Source organism: Seriola lalandi, unplaced genomic scaffold (assembly GCF_002814215.2).
Source record: "Seriola lalandi dorsalis isolate HSWRI2012SDOR001 ecotype SW California unplaced genomic scaffold, Sedor1 jcf7180002054425, whole genome shotgun sequence".
NCBI lineage: Eukaryota > Metazoa > Chordata > Actinopteri > Carangiformes > Carangidae > Seriola > Seriola lalandi.
This window is the reverse complement of record NW_019524978.1, coordinates 2499623-2516092: the sequence shown is the minus strand read 5'-3', so window position 1 is coordinate 2516092 and position 16470 is coordinate 2499623. Positions and strand designations below refer to the sequence as shown.

Sequence of the window (16470 nt, the reverse complement as noted above, 5' to 3'; positions counted from 1 at the left end):
GGGGGGGCTGAGTATGCATGTGATACAAGACTGCAATTACAACTCGGTAGCCTGGCCTTTTATTTTTTCCCCTCACACATCGCCCAGTAATTTACAAGGAGATAGGAAGGTGTTGGAAAACAGTCAGCGAGAGAAAAAGTCAAATTCAATCGCTCCTTCCCAGTTTAACCCATATACGTTGCTGTTAATTGCCACATATGGCTGAGTGCATCTTTTGAAACATTGGTGTTTGCCTTTTAAATAAATCATTAGGATGGAAAAACGCTCCGATTATATGGTGACTACATGCAGGCCAGCACCTGGAAGAATCCATTACCACTCAAAGCAGAGTCTGCAGTACATATGAGCAATTATGTCCTTCTGAGCTGTCCATTTCCTGCGGCTGTTTCAAATCCACATCCTCATAAGCTGCTAATGTTTTTACATGGCTGCATCACATCATTAGCTTGGGGGGGGGGGACAAAAACTGGATGCTGACATTTAAGCAAATTTCCTACCATATGTCATCTGTCTGCAACACATACTGGATTACTTGAGCCCTATTTTTCTCTTCTCCGTGACTACTTCAAGTAGCAGCTTTCACACCTGAAAGATGGAACATCAAAAAAAAAAAAAGAAAAAAGAAAAAAAGATGCTATTTCCAAGAGGATAACCAGTGCTTTCACATTTTGTAGGAAAAGATATGTGACAGCAGCAGAGAACAGAAAATATCTTCTGCGCCGTGTGTTGCAAATTTGGTTCGGGTAACATTTTATCAGCCGATAAAAAGACAATCCCCTCTTTTTACAGTGAGAACAGAGGGGGTACAGCCATTTATTTCACTGACTATAGGCTTGAGAAGATGAAAGGGATATTACCTTGCTGCAGCATAAATCTTCCTGTCAGGATAATGCTGACAAAAGGGAGAATGGATTACTCTACAACAATCACGGCAGTAAAACTCTTGAACAATATCATTGGGCTTTGCTTTATCAACCTGCAGTGAGTATAATTCTGTGATTATGAACAAAGACAAAACAATACTGTACAGATGGATTTGACACAACCAGCACTACTCCCTCTGACTTCCCCAAACAAAAGGTCAACAACCATGAAACTGACTTTTATAGGACTATGACTCAGAGAAAAGATGGATACAAGCATTTGATTTTCCCACAAAAGAACATGGGGGGGGCGGGGGGGGGCATCTTTTGGGAATATGAAACTAATGGTAGTAAGATTTTGGTCTTTTGGGGTTTATGAGGGTTTTTAGGTCTGAGATTCTACTACGACAGGGGTCATTAAAGTGCTTAACACAGGAGATGAAGCGGAAAAACAATGTGGTCAGTCAGAGTTGCATCATATTACCATGGATTTATATATCCTATCTGGTGATCAACCCACACAGTTACAGTTGTTATGATGAAGTTCAAATACAGGATAGTGTCATGTGGTGTTTGGTAGTGTAAACAGTTTCTTTCTAGATCTAGACCAAGGAAGCAGGTTTGTACTTAATATTTGTTTCTTTACTTTTTAAATTAGCTTCCACTGACTGTCCCACCATGGAGTGGGTGCAACGGATTCTTAAGGAAATGTAGGAAATTCCTACGTGATCCCTGTCTGTGTTAGTAGAAACAGCTGAGGGCATGGGAACACAACAAAAATGTAAACCACAACATTAGATTGAAAATTACATAGTGGACTTTATATAATGTAAAATGTCAAGATCCAAAGTGACATTTTTCCTTATAATAATCAATGTCCTTTCTGTGTCTTATTGATAAACATAGTAATAATAAGTATAGCCAGTTTTACATGTTCTGTTTTCAAGACTATGCATAAGAAGTAAAATATTTTGGATGGAACTGTGCTCTCACATTTGAATCATCTAATCAAAACAATCAAATTCATTTATAAAGCTCTGAAAAAAGTTAAAGGAATAAGACTGTAAATGAATTCAGCAGATGGCTCAACGTAATCTCAGGGACCACTGCAGTAAGAAACATCCATCTGTCCTTAAAATTCTGCTGCACGCAGCTGATGTTCAATCGAATTTAATTAATTCACAAAAATTTAAATCCTCACTCTTCATTTTTAGATTCTGAATCAATTAATTTTGATTAATTTCATGACTATGATGAGTTTTTTTTGTTCCTGATAAAACATTTCAGAGAGAAATGTTCGTTTGTTTCTTTCTGAAGCTGGGCACAACATCAGTATTCATCACATGGACTGACTAACGAAGTCAATTTTGTGGAAACGACTGTTTTAACAATGGCACGACCTTGACATTACACTTTTGCTTTGATTGTTAAGTTATTCATGGGGGCACTGAGCCACTTAATTAACAGAAACAGATTGTAGAGTGAGTGATGATTTTACAAGTAAATGTAGCCAAATCACAGGACAGCCACTGTCTTAGATACCTGTCTCTAACTTATGTGTTCTGTGATTTTGCCAGACGACATTGTGGTTACAAAAAATCAGGATTTTAGCAGCAGCAGAGCAGCAGCTTTGAAGCGAATGCTGGTAAAATGTAGTTTTTAATGGGCCGCGTCACTATTTCATACTCGTTCCAGTGTCTGACAACAGAAACAGGAAAACATGTAAATGAGAACTACGTTTTTTGGGAATTCAGCTGTTTTAAAACACTGTATATGTGAGCACAGAGAGTAGGAGAGAAGAAAACAGATAACGGGCTGAAAACGGCTGACATAGACAGATTGCAGATAGCGAACAACGCTGTTTTGACCTGTGTCTTGTTTACTGGTAACACTACTTGGTGGCAAGTATTGACAGTAGCAGCGACTCAGGAATAATTAGGGCTGCATTTAAAAAAAAAAATCTATTTCCAAATTAATCACAATTTTTATTTGAATCATCCAATATCCCAGTCCCAAGATTGATCTGCCTTTTCTCAGTAAACATGTACATCCAATATTGGATGTGTATCCAGTGCCTCGTAAAATTTAGTTATTACAACGTGCACAAAAAGTTTATTTCGATTTGTTAGCCGCCTTGAGTCAAGACAGTGCCATAAACTGTGATGTCAATAGTTATACAATCTATGTGGACCTGCCCCAGTTTACAGGACTGTCATGAATCAGGATGGTTAGCTGACTCTGGGCACCTCGTAGCAAATCCAGAGATGGCATCTACAAAAGGGGACACTGACCTGAGCTCTCAGCTAGTTGTTGAAGAGATATTATCTCTGGCTACCAGATATGAAGCTGTGGAGGTCAAATGAACAATGTGTGGGTTCTAATTTATTCAGTCAGTGCCTGCCGGGGAGCTAACGTTAGCTAACAGCTGTCTCTGAGCAGACAATTTCTGCTCAAATTGCATTTGCCAAGGAAGAGAAATCCTTGGTCCACAGTTTTATAACTGAGATATGTGGTTGCAATTTACCTGATAATGTGCACTTTACACAATTTTATATTCACGGAAACTGCAGTGCGGCCTACTTGTTGAACGGAGAAGAAATTTAAACACCCAGGATAAATTGTGAGAAGCGCTTTAGGCAGTGTTGGTATTTTTCTGATGTAACTGAATCATCAGAAATTAAATCTGAACCAATTAAGCTGAAAGGAAATTAATCAATTCTGGAGTAACTATTAATACTACGTATTCTCTTGTCTAATGTCTGTGTAGAAATGGTTCGTCTGAGGCACTTCAGTTATGGCATTAGCATTAGCCTACTTACAGACAGGAAAGACAACAAAGATTTAACACCAATGATGGGAAAGCAACACTCAGCTGAGGTATCATGCATATAATCAGTGTATCTGGTGCAGCAGACTGCGTGTGCACACCTTGCTGCAGCGCATACATTCAGTAATATGTCCCCACCATGTCCATGTTATATCTGCCCGGCTCTCTCTGCTCTCTCCACTGAATTTCTCTGTGTGGACAAACAGATTACACCCTTCTCCTCTGGAGTAGAGTGTACACAAAAGGTATATACACACTCCTTGCAGCCCTCTCTATTTAGCCACTTCCTCGCATACAATTCACACACACAAACCCATGATTAAGAAACACACAAAGCCTATACCTGTGACGAACTTATCCACAGTAGGTGTATTCTGTAACCACAGCTTGCATATTTGATTTGATAAGAAGTCTGCACAACACGCTGACAAAACACATTTCTCAGGCTACCACTAAAGCTGGAAGTAGCTGGAACACGTGTTCATCTGTCTGCCGTTGCCTGGTTCCATTGTTTCGCTTTAAGTTTGCTCTTGTGCACGCGAGACAAGGACTTCATTTAACCCTCTAGCTGCCCTCAGTGACTGCACTATGCTATGCCCTACTGCGAGAGTCAATTACGTAATGAATAGGGAGCATGTGCGTGCATGTGTGTGTGGATGGAGAGGAGTGGGGGGAGGCCACAAGAGAGAGTGAGGAGATGAGAAACAGCGATGGGGTTACACACTGCCTATCTACCAGTTTAAGTGCTATACTCTTAACAAGAGATTTGAGGTCAAAGGTCAACATCTGTCCCCAAGGGAGGGCATCTGCCCGTCTAGCGATCAGCCTACATTGCAGGAAGCCTGACATCTAGCCTGGTTGGTGTCAGTCCTCTCACTTCCCTTCTCTCTCCTTCTCCTTCAGCCCAGACTTGATCTTTTCTGTAAGTTTGCTAGAACAAGTCGAAGTCACGCTTGAAAGTAAAAGTGAAACAGTATACCCCATGTGTACAATAAACAACCAGCCATGACAGCGGAACAACACTGCTGCTCCTCAACAAATCCAAAAACATGGGAAAATGTATAAAAATAGTCGCATACCAGGGGAGAAGTACAAGGACACAGGAAGGAGTCCCATTTCAGTCGATTCCCTCTGTACAGCACATACTGTATGGCCATTCTACATCCGGCCTGAAGACACCTATTCACACCTTAAGGCAGTCAACCTGTGTTGTCCCTTATTTCTTATGCTTTTCACCGTGCTAAGAACACTGTACAATGTTGGCTAGCTATTGCTAGTTATCTCTGTTTGTCAGGACTTCACTCAAAATCTGTTTAACTGTTCTTGTTGGTGTTGACAGCCTCAGTTTGTGAGTCTGAGCACTGATTTCCAGTGTAGTGTTCAGTGTGCCTACTAGCTCTTACGTCTCAGGTCGGCTAGCTTCTGTTAAGCTGTGCTAACAGTGCTATTTTTGAAATAAGCATTAATGGAAAGCATTCAGGCCTTGTCCGCTAGAGCTTTGTATGCTTATAAGTGGCAGTCTTTCAAACAGTGGTATCGGGAACAAAATGTTCCTCCATTTCAGTGTTTCATGGTGGAAGTTTTGTTGTTCCTGCACAGGATTTTGGAGAAAGGTGTTTGCATCCAACAATTAAAGGGTATTTGGCAGCAGTATCAACTTTCATATGGTTTTGAAGGGGTGTTGCCAGGTCTGCTGACTATGGCCTATGGTTAGATCCTGTGTTCCCTCACGGAATTTGCTGTTAGTGCTTGAAGCCCTTTGTGGTCCTCCATTTGACCCCAATGAGTTTGTTGATGTGAAATTTCTTTCACAGAACCGTGCTCCTTCTCGCCTTGGTGTTTGCAAAGCAAGTGTGTGATCTCAACTTTTTTCTCAGCGCACCAAACCTGTACCTAGTTTGCTGCTAATGGTCTGAAAGTTACACTATGACCAAACGTGGTTTATGTACTTATCTCCATAGTGTGCAGCTCCATGGTTTTGGAGTTCCAGAGCTTCTGCCCCCCCCTCCTTTTGCATCTGAGGAGCAAGAGAGGTTGCATTCCCTGTGCCCTGTGCATGTGTAACGTATCTACTTAGACTAGCTTATAGAAGCAAAGGTGTCCCATTGTCTCAGGCTGTGAGGTTGCGTTTGACATCACGGGCACTGTTTAAAGGGGTATATGTGGGTGATATTTGTGCAGCAGCCGGTTGGTCTTCACCCCACACATTCGTCATGGTTTTACTGTACTGAATGTAACGACCCCCTCTGTGGATCATTCTGTTCTCTCTGCTGGACCCTTGATGCACTAAAGTATCAGAAGTTTTTCCCCTGGGCTCGGTGGCATTTCTGAAGGATGTAAATATATGTCCCACACAACATCTGTTGTACTAAGTGAATTGACTGAAAAGTATGGAAGGTTATGAGTATAACTTTAGTTCCCTGAGGGAAAAGAGTGAGGTACAACACCGTGTTCCTCTGCCTCACAGCTGAGCCAGGCAAAGAGTGACCACAGGTTGTCTGCCTTAAAGTGATAGTTCGGGTTATTTTTACGTGGGGTTGTGAGAGGTACTTATCTATAGTCGGCGTTTAGAGAAGCAGTCAGGAGAACTGGCACACAAGAGGAGTGATGTACTGCTGTGCACGGGATCTACTTCAAAAAAATTATCAATATTTATGAATATTTTCACTGCTTCATCTTGCCGTCAAACTGCATTACCAAGTGCAACTATGGCGCGCACTGTAATACTCTGCAGATCAGCTATTTGTGGCAGACAAGAGCTAAACCTAGGTGCACTTGTGTAGAGTAATATGGTTTACAAACTGTAGTTCCAAAGAAAAGGGCCGTTTGACAGCAAGATAAAACAGTGAAAGTATCAAAAATATAACATACACACTGATTTTTTCTGGCATTTTTTAAAAGTGCGGCTGACTGCGTCCACAGCAGCACATTGCTCAGCTTCTGTGCTACATATAGAGTATAGATAACTACCTGACACAACCCCACGTCAAATAAGCCCAACTATCACTTTAAGGCATGAATATAAACACATTCAATATGTGTGGGACGTCATTCATCTCCTTCTTAACCTTTTTGATCAGAGGCTGGAGCCTGTCCTAGCATGCAACACTGAATATTGCCCATATATCAAACCCATTTACAAATACTGTGAGAGGAACAACAAACAGGAGAACGTGAACCTACCAAACAATATTTCGGAGGAGAGAGACAAACTTCTTTTAGGAGAGAGACAGAATGTGTTTTGGATAATGCATGAAAACACACAAACCTCACAGAAGGGGCAAAATCACAACAGATCTCCAGTAATGATTTTACACAGATTCTCTGGAATCATATCATTTGAGGCAGAGCAAACCAAACAGAGGAATGCTCTGGTGGTTGGCACAGCTGTTCAGCTCTTCTGACTGTCATAATCATATGGCAAAATGTTAACTAAAGGATAAAGCCCTGCATTTATACTCATCATGCCATTATCAGATAATCATCTGGACCATCACCACTCCTAGATCACAATGCCAGGCTGGTTTGAGCTCAACACTTTGAATCAGGGAGGATAGTTCTACACGGGACCGAGCTAGAAGTCAGAGTTTTGTCAGCTCAGTGCCCAGTGAGCCGTGACTGTCTGGCTGAACTATAACAGCTCCACCACACACAGAAGCGATGTTTGCCTGTGGGTTCCAGATGCCTGTCTCCTCCTTGCTGGTGATGGTGGTGGTGGTGGTGGTGGAGGGGCAGCTGTTATTGTGTACACCCTTTTTTTTTTTTTTTTATTTCTGAGAAGACAGCTATGGGACTTTACACTTGAAAGAGCACATATGGCTCGAATGGGATATTAGACACTACTGGGAAAACAATACTCCCAGGGGTCCAATGCTGTGTATAGTTAATTCAGGCATGTATTTGCTTTGCTTTGATATGCGGGGGCACCTCCTGTCACTCCCTGGGGTGTTCTAGTGATATAGCCTCGGGCCTGAAGCGAAAGCTCAAAACTTCTCAATGGAGATGCACAACCCCTGCTGGGGTTTGCTGTCTAATAATCCAAGCCACAACGTCATGACTTGGATCCGGAGGCAAAATATACCATCTGCTGTGATTGCTAATGACGAGCTGACACTTCACACAGGCTGTGACGCCACTGCCGATGACAAGAGATTCTGTCACCCTGAGCTGTCTGGCCATGCCACGCCTTGGGCAAAAAAATGACAAAACTATTGCGTTGTTGCATGTGTGTGTGCGTGTGTGTGTGTGTGTGGGAGGGGTGTTCATATAGCAGGTAATGTGACTCAACCTGTCTGCCAAGAACAGGCGCAGACAGGAGGGGAAGTGAGAAAAGAGAGGAAGTGTGTGAGTCTGCAAGGACGGAAGTTGACTAACCTCAGCAGATCACCTGCAAAACACAAGATAGCAGACTGCAGTCACACGCACATACATTCAGCAAGTGGAAAGAAAAACTTCACTCTGTATGGAAAATTGTAAGAGACCACCTAAGTTTTCACTTAATTGTCTGCAAAACTACACTCAGGGCTTGCTGCTATAAGCCCGTCTTGTTCATAAAAGCAAAGGAATGCCAAGCGAGTCATGTGACAGCTGAGCAAACCTCTTGGCAATTTCTCTCCTGGCTGAGCTGAGGCAAACTCTGTGACATGCAAAGGAATGCAGGTAGTCGCGGGCAAACAGAGCTTTCTCCTAAAAATATGTGAAGGTTAAGCAACAACTGCTGGCACCTTTCTGCTGCATGTATATATCACTTGAAGATTTTTCTGTCTAATCTTTGACATTTCACTAAATCCATTAGAGATTTCTATCACCGTACCAAATCCGTACCAAAAAGAAAACATTAGTACAATCATGTTATCTTTCAAAGCTGTGACAGTGTTGGCGTGATATTCAAGTTTCATGGCGCAACTGACATGATGAATCAAAAATGAGATTCCGCACTTTTTCAGCAAATAATATGCTTTGTGTTCCGTCTTTATCATCTGAAGGAGGACAGAAAAAAGGTGAGGATTAAGCGTACGGGTAATTTGTATCAGACGGAGGTTACCTCGCTGAGTGTTCCCTGACTAGAGGACGTTCAGTGCGACCGCCTTTAATAAATCAGCGCAGTTCAGACATAAGCAGCCACTCATGTGTGAGTACTTTATTTATAGAGCATGCCCAGCAGCGACAGTAAGTTAGCATGTAGCTACAGTATTGAGCCCCAATCTATGTATTTTGTCAAAATGAAGCTCAAAGCTCATCATGGGAGCATCTTCTGCTGCTGTTACATGCTGCTGCTCTTTCACAAACAGTGCAGAGGTGAACAGCTGTTTTCTACATACAAGCCTATAAAGCCTTCACTGATTTTATGTATCAAGTCGAGAAACAAGTGGAGCTTGCTGCTGACTGGTCCTCACTTAGGATGCAGAGTGATGTAATACTTCATTTCCTCCAGGCTTTACAGTGTATGTTTCAGTCTCTGGAATCAGACCAGGCTATCCACTGGTTAAGACAAAAAAATACAGTATATGAAAACCATAAGCCACAAGGAACAACATTACTGATTTTAAGAGAGTATAAAATAACTGTTGACATTAAACATGTCCCTAACACCCACACCATAATATAAATTGTATTATAAATTTCTAATGTTAAGGTAAAAGTTAATGCAGTTCAAGTGTATTGACCATTAAAATGTCATATGACAACAAGTTTATGTCTGCAGTGGGGTCCAACAGTCTGAGACCATTTTTCCAATAATTGAATGTATTAATGTAGTCACAGCTAAGATTGATTTCTATGTCTTACAATATTAGCCTATGCAAATTACTTAATGTGCTTGGAATAACCATCGCATTTTTGCGAACATTTCACCAAACCATTGCTAACGGTGCTGTTGGGTAGGAGCTGACACTAACACGTCCCCTTCTTAAATATATATCGTATCGGAGCAAAACTCAATTTAAAATCTTACAATTTAAAGGTTACACGCTTTGGTGCATGTTACCATGCCGCGTGTAACGTCACTTATAACATCAAAATAATCGATCTGACATACTGATCAATTCGGCATATATATGACCCACCTACCAATACATGTATTTGATATAGTTTAAGCTATATAACTCGCTTCCCTGTTAGTCCACCAGCCCTCTGCTACCAAAACACAGCGATGCTTCCGGTAACAAACAGTTTGAAGCAATTAGAAAACAGTGAATGTTACTAGGTTAAAGTCCTGCTTGGCTTGCTACATGTACGCCGATTTGAAGAGGACCATCTAATGACTGCCTTCAGGCCTCGACTTCTCCTTCAACACTGTGTGTTATATTTCCACTAAGCAAAGAATCGTTTAATTGCCAGAAAGGTTCGCTGTGATTGGTTCACCGAGAGAGACGGCAGCAGGGAGGGTAGCGGTTGTAGTAGTGGTGATGGGGGGGCCACACTGTCAAAGCACATGACAAAGCAGTGACACTGTCTGGTGGCAGTGATGCTTATTAAACAACACTTATTACGTATGGTCACACTGACTTAGGTAGACTTGTGCTAAGATTAAAGTGACATTACGAGCATGTTTTCCCCTGCAGGTTTCGACACGGCTGTTACGCACTGTAAACAAGTCGACTTGGATAACATGTTTACTATCGTTACACCGCGAACCCTGCGGTCGAGAAAAAGCATTAAAGTAGATGCGATTGCGTTTTCAACATATGGGTGTAACTGTCTTTACGCTGGCTCTCTCGCCTTGGTTTTGTTTCCGTGAATTTGACCATTTTGACTGCATACATACCCTTCTCCGGTTAGTCTGTGTCATGCATCCGCAGCTGAGCCTTGTACTGGATGTAACCAACTGTCAGTCTTCTCAACAGTGGTCGAAGGTGGTCGTCAATAGCATCAACAATAACGCCTTTTTCCCCTTTATGGTTCGCCGCTGCTGTTATCACCAAAGTGTCTCCTTCAAAAAAAAAAAAAAAAAGAAAGAAGAAAAGACGTATCTCGGTGCTTCCTGATTTAGTAACAGTGGTGGTGATGATGTTTGTAAGGGGTGGGGCGGAATGCAGCTTTAGTCCGCCAAGAAATGTGAGCTATAAAGGCACGTTGGTGCACGTCTGTGCATGATTAGGAGCTCGTGGTTCACTGTAGGGAGGGTTGAATAAACGCGCGAAATCATTGCATGTGATCTTGTAATATGACAGAAAGTGACTCAACGACGCCAGGATTTGCTCAGTAAGAGTCAGTAAATGATAGAGAGAAGAGATCAGATAAAGACCATTGACCTCCAGCACCACTCCTCTTTGTTGTTGGCAGCTGCACAGCACCGACAGCCAACAGGTAGTTTCAGTGCCTGGCTCAAGGGCACCGAGCTGTTGCTGAGGAGTGATATACTGACTCTCTGCAGGTAGTAGGGGAAGAAATGACCAGGTTTGTTCCTGTTACAAAAGAATGTTATATTCCTGGTTTTCCTGGAATTATTTTAAAAATAGTTAAAACAGTTAGTTGAAATAACTGAATGCGTGTCTAGCTTTTTACTTAGTGAGTTTTATTTCATCATTACCCTACTTTTCCCTCAGTGGGACTAAATTACCGTATGTATTCCTTATGGAAATTCAAATTAACAGTTATTTTTGCTGGGTAGGCCTAGATACAGTAGGCTATATTTAACATACCTCAACAGCCCTACTGTCCTCATACATCACTACTCAACATAATGTCACATAGCAATGCACATTTACATTTGTTACAAAACAATATTTTTGTATTTCATATTAATTGATTATTAACATTATTGTAGGCTAGTTGCTGTAATATACCAACATACAATGATGACAGGTAGTTTTTCTGAAGTGCAAATATTTCTTACACTTTTCTTTTAATTTTATTTTAAACAAATCTTCAAAAATATTAATTAATAACAAAAGTAGATTAAAGTAGTAGGTAGTGCGCGTACCATGAAGGCTTAGTCATAACTGTAGCGGCCTGGGTTTGAATCCGACCTGTGGCCCTTTGCCAACTTTCCCATCTCTCTCTCACTGCAACTATTGAATTAAAGGCAAAAAACTTCCCACACCTTCAGTACTTTTTGCCGACATCACCTCTGTACTTTTACTTAAGTATCATTTTAAATGCAGCACTTTTGTTTTTGTCAAGTATTTTTACATGGTGCAGGCCTTTTTTTCACAAACGACACTTTGACATGTCACAAAAGCACAGGTGTAAATAATACAATTAATTGTGGTTGAATTCCATTTGGCTGCTTCAGTGTCAGGGTCCTAGTGTTGTACTTGCTGGCTCACTGTCATAAAATCTCACAGAATCACTCTCTTGCTCTCTCTCGCTCTCTCTCTCTCTCTCTCGCTCTCTCACCGCTTGCCTCAATGGTACTGAAACATGCAAAGCAGCAGCTACTTTTCTAATTCTTATCATTTATATTCTTATTAATAAGAATAATGATAAATAAACACTAAAGTGTTTTATCAATTATTGTTTGTGCTACCTCTTTTATGTAAGCTGATTGATGGTATGGGAAACACTTTTAGGTGCAGAGTGATGATTAATGGAGTGCTGCTGAGATGGTCATCCTTACAGCAGGTTCTCCCAATTCTGCAGAGGACTTCCGAAGCTCTGTCAGAGTGACGGTTGGGTTCTTGGTCACGTCCCTGACCTAAGGTCATTCTTGTTCGTTAACTCTAAAAGAGTCCTGGTGGTTCCAAACGTAGTGAGGCCACTGTGCTCCTGGGAACATCCAGAGCTTTAGAATTAATTTTATAGGCTACCCTTACTCTGATCTTAGCCATGCCACATTTCTTTGCAGAGGTCTACAGAGAAGTCCTTGGGCTTCAGCGGTTGGTTCTTGTCCTGACCTGCAGAGTAAATGGGACCTTACATACACTATGTACATGTCTGTCTAAACTCTATTCTGTCAATTCAGTTTGCCACAGGTGAACTGTAATCAAGTTCCAGACACGTCTCAAGAAAAATTAAAGCAAGCTGGATGCACCAGACCACAATCTGAAGCGCCACAGCAAAGGGTCTGAATGCTTTTGAAAATTTTAGTTTTTCATTTTAAATAATTTTGTAAAAAATTCTAAAATCATGTTTTTTACTTTGTCATTATTGACGGAGTGTAGATTGATGGACTAATTGATATGGTAATCGTATCCATTTGAAATGAAATCGACAGTACTTCGAAGTCAGTGTATACGTTAGAGATTTAAACTTTATAAAAGTTTTCAAATCACCGCTCATCATTTTTAGGTGATTATGATAATGTAATCAAAATCATATCAATTCAAATCAACATCAATGTGTGCTCAGAACTTACCTTAAGAAAAATGAAGAAGAAATTATTTCATAAAATAAATTCTATTAGCCCTGGAGACAAGAGTTAAATTGAAAAAACTGGACATTGACAACAGATAACATCAGCAAGTTTTGCACAAAATAATTCTCAGAAGGAATGCAGTTTGTACAGTTTAAATCAAGGGCTCTCTAAGACAGAAATTTGTTTGCTGTTGTAGTGTACACATCAAAAAAATATCCCACTGACCTTTTAATGAATTATTCAATTTCGCTTTCTGTATGGTGCCTGAGAAAAATGTCCCCTATCATAAAACCATAAATAATTTTCACACCATCCTCCCCTCATGAGCCCCATAAGAAACCTTCTCATGGTTTCTGTGAGCCATGGAATCAAATCTACTGATGCTGTTGACTGATGAATTAATACTCACGTCTTCAAAGTAAAGTCCACGACTTTGAAAGTGAACTTTAACTAAAAGTAGATCTCGGTGATGAACTCCAGGCAACCCCAGTTCCCCTTCAACATAAAAGGCTTTTTATAATGACATAACGGAGATCTGTGTCAGCTCAAACCCTGCAGCTCAAGATGCTGAAACACGACAGGATAAAAGTCTCTTTCCCGTTAATCAGTTTTTCCTTTAACTAAATCTAAACAATACTATGGTTCTTCATGTTTGTCATTTAACCAAGAACTGTAATGCTCTGTTCTGCTCTGTCAGGGTGTAGAACCATTCAACATGCCATTTGAAATGACTCAAAGCTTCAGAGAGAAATGGAAAAACAGCTTCGGTGTCAGTGTCACCATATGGTGCTGAATTTCTCCACTGACAATTTCTAGAGTCATAGTTTGTCACATGACAATTCATTGAGCCACAGCAACCCTGCATAACGATGATCAGATTTGATGCTGCAATACAACAATGCAGTGATTGCCAGAGAAATCAAATCGCTTGTGAAAATGTATCCGGAAGGACTGGGTGCAATCCATCCTGACCCAGGACTCCTGCTGGCGTTTCTGACCGCAGGGGTGTGTGGGGTGGGATGCCTGTGTGTGTGTGCATTGGGGAGGGTGCTGGCAGAATCAACAATACGATTGCTTATCAGGGAGATCAGCCCAAGGCAGAGAAAATGACTCAACATCGTCAGTCATATAATAATAACCCATTAGCTTAGAGCCTGGACCGATTTCGACAGAGATACAGTAACTCGTTGTCATGGAAATAGCCAGGCCTGAGTCGAGGTAATGGGCCTAAAACAGCATGGATTATCCATCAGAGTAACTCAGGGAAAGGGGGAGTTGTTTATCATCTCTGTATCTATGTTGAGGGAAACATATGCTTATTGCTTAGAAAGATGCATGGGGTCATATTTCCTCTCCTCAAAAGTAGAAATCACGATATCCTCAGTTACTGACTGGAAACAAAACTCCACAAGAATCACAGTGTTTGTTTTCACCAGTCGCAGACAAGGACAGATGGTGAATTATAGGGCCTGAAACAGACACATACTCATGATTTCATGTTTTTATACATCACTGGATGCTTTGCTTGATTACTTGGTGAAAAATAAATCCAGGTGTCTTGTTCTCATCTCTATTTGTCTGGGATGTAATCAGCCTGATTGGAAGTCCTCATGCATACAGCAGCAAAATGGATTTCCTCTTATCCTTAACTAAAAGGTTCAATGTAGTTTGAAGATCTTCCAGTTACATGCCTCATGCATTTTTCCGGTTTGCTCATCAACAAACGTCAACAGAAACACAAATGAGCCATATACAGGAAGTAAAGGTCTTTCAGGGTGATGTTATACTGAACAAAGAAAAAGAGAGAATATACAAGAACTTACAACTTAACTTTTTCTTAACATATAATTATATAATTAGTGAGAATTGCTTCAAATGTCCGGATAAAATCATTGCTGTTGAGTAATAGCTGTCAGGTAATATGCTTTCTGAAACTGACAAATAGAGTAAAAGCTCTTCCCTAATGAATGCATTGTCCTAATCTGATTGTGGGTCTGCATTTGTTGACATCAAAGCTGGGTCAGAGTAGCCTTGATTTTATGACACGTGGACTTTGATGTATTGAGACAAAATGAAAAAGGATTTTATTGCAAGCAAATAAAAAGTATTTCTTTTCATGTAATTTTATACCTTCCCAGTTTATGTCATCATTTTATGAAGTGTTAGGTCAATTGAGTTGACCGTACTGAATTACCTTTTTTACTCTTAAGTATAATCATGTTTTAGCAAGCTAACGTTGGTTGTGTCAGTTGGTTCAGTTAGCTATGTAACAGTTTGACCTGGAAATTACTGGGTGTTAATATTTAGTAAGAACTAATTTCTATGTCAGAACGAGTTTGTGTGATGTAACCCATTATAATTACTCAAATTTCCACTTCTATACAGCTGGTGCAGCTGGCTCCTGGTCTCTTCCACTGTGTCCTGATATAATTTAAAATATTGCTACCTCGAGCTACTGCATATAGGTAATGACAGTATATTGGCCCTGTAAACACTGCTTTGTGTTTAAGTGTGTGTAAGTGAACTAATGCCAATCATTAAATGCAAAACAAAGTTACAAAACAATACATATTTAACCAAGAAATTCCTCAGATGTTTTTGTAAAAAAAAAGGGTTTGATAAGACACCCACAGGCAGCAGGAACACTGGCCAACCGTAAGGCAGTGACATGAACTGTAAAACTGGGCAAGTTATTGAAGCAACAACCTCATCATGTGGGATATTTGAGTACCTTTAATTTAAAGATGAGATATCTCTCATTTTTCTAATGCTGACATAAATTGATTGTGAATATTCAGAGTTACTGAAAATGTGGTTTGAAAAATAAAAAAGCACTTCCACCCTAAGGGCACTTTGGGACGTTTTTACAAGCATTTGCACCTTATCTCTAAACATATGGTTAAAGACCTCAGAGAAATGTGATGGATATTAAACATCGCCTGGTTTCTTTTTTTTAAAGATATGTTTTTGGGCTTTTGTGCCTTTATTGGACAGGATAGTGGAGAGAGACAGGAAATGAGGAGGCAGAGAGAGGGGGAATGACATGCAGTAAAGGCCGTGCGGGACTCGAATCGGGGCCAACTGCAGCGAGGACTGTAGCCTCTACACATGGGGCGCCTGCTTAGACCACTACGCCACACCACGCCCCACATCGCCTGGTTTCACCTTCTTATAGGTTCAATCTCGTCGAAGAGGGAAAAAGCTCAGATAACATCTCACACACACAGAGCACAGCCACGACTACTGCCAGGCAGGACAATAAATACAAATCATTCGCAGAAAGACTCTCATCTCACAAAGGGTCTGAATGACAAGGCTAATAGCGGTCGTATGGTTTGGATATAAAGGATGTGTGGCGCAGATACAGACAACAGCCAAAAAAGTTCACTGTGAAATAAAAGTTTATAAGAAGTTTTTCTGGAGAAAACTAAAAAGAAGGATTTAGTTTCCTCTGACTGTGTTTTCTTTTCATGGTGGAAAAC

At 40.7% G+C, this 16470-nt stretch overlaps 1 protein-coding gene across 1 annotated transcript in view; it reads right to left on the bottom strand.

Annotated features, from left to right (window-relative positions):
* Positions 1 to 10703, bottom strand: part of LOC111658146 (myelin basic protein) — a 51882-nt gene extending 41179 nt beyond the window's left edge. The window contains exon 1 of the mRNA XM_023410564.2: positions 10457 to 10703. The gene's annotated coding sequence lies outside the window, so the exon portion shown is untranslated. The remainder of the gene's footprint in view (positions 1 to 10456) is intronic.
* Between the last annotated feature and the right edge of the window lie 5767 nt (positions 10704 to 16470).